Consider the following 3,349-nt stretch of genomic DNA (forward strand, 5'->3'; position numbering starts at 1 on the left):
TATTTTCTCAGCCCCCAGTGGAATAAAACTGAAAATAAATAACAAGAGGAACTTTGGAAACTGTAAAAATACATGGAAATTAAACAACATGCTCCTAACAATTGGGTCAATAAAGAGATTCAGAAGGAAATTTAAAAATTATGTGAAGCAAATGGAAATGGAAATGTGTCCTATCTGCCCATGGACCCTGCCGAGGAAGCATTGTTAAAGACTCTTGTTCCCCTGACATCACGTCTAAATCAGAGTCTCCTAAAGAGCCCAAACAACTGAAGAAGTTCTTCATTGGAGGACTGAGCTTTGAAACAACCGATGAGAGGCTGAGGAACTACTGTGAGCAATGGGGAACGCTCACGGACTGAGTGGTAATGGGAGATCCAAATACCAAGTGCTCTGGGGGCTTTGGGCTTTTCAATATGCCACTGTAGAGGAGGTGAATGCAGCAATGAATGCAAGGCCACACAAGGTGGATAGAAGAGTTGTGGAACCAAAGAGAGCTGTCTCAAGAGAAGATTCTCAGAGACCAGGTGCCCACTTAACTGTGAAAAAGGTATTTGTTGGTGGTGTTAAAGAAGACATTGAAGAACATCAGCTAAGAGATTATTTTGAACAGTATGGAAATGGAAGTGATTGAAATAATGACTGACTGAAGCAGTGACAAGAAAAAGGGCTTTGCCTTTGTAGTCTTTGACAACATGACTCCATGGATAAGGCTGTCATTCAGAAATACTGTATTGTAAATGGCCACAACTGTGAAGTTAGAAAGGCCCTGTCAAAGCAGGAGATGGCTAGTGCTTCATCCAGCCAAAGAGGTCGAAGTGGTTCTGGAAACTTTGGTGGTAGTCATGGAGGTGGTTTTTGGTGGGAATGACAACTCTGGTCATGGAGGAAACTTCAGTGGTTGTGGTGGCTTTGGTGGCAGCCATGGTGGTGGTGGATATGGTGGCAGTGGGGATGGCTATAATGGATTTGGTAATGACAGAAGGAATTCTGCAGGTGGTGGAAGCTACAATGATTTTGGCAATTATAATAATCAGTCTTCAAATTTTGGACTCATGAAAGGAGGAGACTTTGGAAGCAGAAGCTCTGGCCCCTATGGCAGTGGAGGACAATACTTTGCCAAACCATGAAACCAAGGTGGCTATTGTGGTTCCAGTAGCAGCAGCAGCTATGGTAGTGGCTGAAGATTTTAATTACTGCCAGGAAACAAAGTTTAGCAGGAAAGGAGAGCCAGAGAAGTGATGGGAAAGCTACAGGTTACAACAAATTTTTTAACTCAGCCAAGCACAGCGGTGGCAGGGCCTAGCTGCTACAAAGAAGACATGTTTTAGACAAATATTCATTTGTACGGGCAAAAAACTTGGAGAGGACTGTATTTGTGACTAATTGTATAACAACAGGTTTTTTTTTTTTTCTGTTGTGTGGAAAGTGTAAAGCATTCCAAAAAGGTTTTTAATATAGATTTTTTTTTCACCCATGCTGTTGATTGCTAAATGTAAGAGTCTGATCATGATGCTGAATAAATGTGCCTTTTTAAAAAATGTGCTAAGTTAGTCTACTCTGAAGGCATCTTGGTAAATTTCCCCAACAGTGTGAAGTTAGAGTTCCTTCAGGGTGATACCAGGTTCTATTTGGAATTTATATACAACCTGCTTGGGTGGAGAAGCCATTGTCTTCAGAAACCTTGTCGTAGTTGAACTGATAGTTACTGTTGTGACCTGAAGCTCACCATTAAAAGGGATTACTCAAACAAAATCATGGAATTGTTGGTTATAAGAATGATTGTTGGCACATCTTATGCAATATATCTAAATTGAATAATGGTACCAGATAAAATTATAGACGGGAATGAAGCTTGTGTATCATCCATTATTATGTGTAATCAATAATGAATTTAATTCTCTTGAAAAAAAAAAAGAAAGCAAACACAACTTACCAAAACCAATGGGATACTGCAAAGCATGGCTAAGAGGGAAGTTTATAGCAATAAATGCCTACACCAAAAAAGCAGAAAGCTTTCAAATAAACAACCAATGATGCACCTCAATAACTAGAAAAGCAAGAGCAAGCCAGAACCAAAATTAGTAAAAGTAAAGAAAAATAAAGATCAGAGCAGAAAAGAATGAATAGGGACAAAACAAAAACGAAGAATCAGCTACACAAAAAGTTGGCTTTTGAAAAGGTAAGACTGATAAACTGCTAGATAGACTAAGAAAAAGAGAAAAAGACCCAAACAAACAAAATCAGAAACAGCAAGACCTTACAACACATACCACAAAAATACGAAGATCGTTGGCGACTGTTACAAACAGTGACATGGCTAACAAACTGCAAAACCTAAAGAATATGAATAAATTCTTGGATGAACACAACCTTCCAAGATTGAACAAGGAAGAAATAAAAAACCTGAAAAGAACAATAATGAATAGTGAGATGGAATCAGTAATAAAATGTTTTTCAATAAAGGGAAGCCCAGGACTGAATGGCTTTACTACCAAACCTGTAAAGAACTAACACTAATTCTTCTCAAATTGCTTCAAAAATAGAGGAGGAAATTCCTTCTAAATTATTCTGCAAGGACAGCATTACCCGGATACCAAAACCAGAAAAGAATACCACAACAACAACAAAAACCAGTGGTATGAAACACACTGATTTTGGTAAGATGTGTTTCCATTTTCATTTGCTTCAAGAAATTTTTTTTATTTCATTCTGAATATCTTTATGGGTCCAATTTCACTTAGGAGCATATTGTTTAATTTTCCATGAATTTTTACACTTTCCCCCACCAAAAAACAAACAAACAAACAAAAAAACAGGGAAACAGACCAATATCCCATAGATGCAGAACTCCTTAATAAAATATTAGTAAAACAAATCAAACAACACATCAAAAAGAAAAGACACCATAATCAAGTGGGATTTGTCTCAGGGATGCAAAGATGTTTTAATATAGGCAAATAAATAAATGTGATATATCACGTCAACAGAATAAAAGACAGAAACCATATGATCATCTCAATAAATGCAGAAAAATCATTTTATAAAATTCAACATGGCTTCATGATTAAAAACTCAACAAATGAGACACTGAATGAACATACTTCAACATAAGAAGGCCATATATGAAAAACCCACAGCTAACATCATATTAAATGAGGAAAAGCTAAAAGCCTATTCTCTAAGAACTGGAACAAAACAAGGATGTTCACCTTTTACCACTTATTCAGCATAGTCCTGGAAGTCCTAGCCAGACCAATTAAAAAACAGAAAAATAAAAGCCATCTAAGTTAGAAAAAAGGAAGTCAAATTATCTTTCTTTGCAAATGACATAATTTTATATCACAAAAGT

At 36.9% G+C, this 3,349-nt stretch overlaps 1 pseudogene; it reads left to right on the plus strand.

Annotated features, from left to right (window-relative positions):
- Positions 1 to 337: 337 nt before the first annotated feature.
- On the plus strand, positions 338 to 1,190 carry LOC116531205 (annotated as a pseudogene).
- The last annotated feature ends 2,159 nt before the right edge of the window (positions 1,191 to 3,349 follow it).

The sequence above is a fragment of the Sapajus apella genome, unplaced genomic scaffold (assembly GCF_009761245.1).
Source record: "Sapajus apella isolate SASKATOON/1434 unplaced genomic scaffold, GSC_monkey_1.0 scaffold69, whole genome shotgun sequence".
Classification (NCBI taxonomy): Eukaryota; Metazoa; Chordata; class Mammalia; order Primates; family Cebidae; genus Sapajus; species Sapajus apella.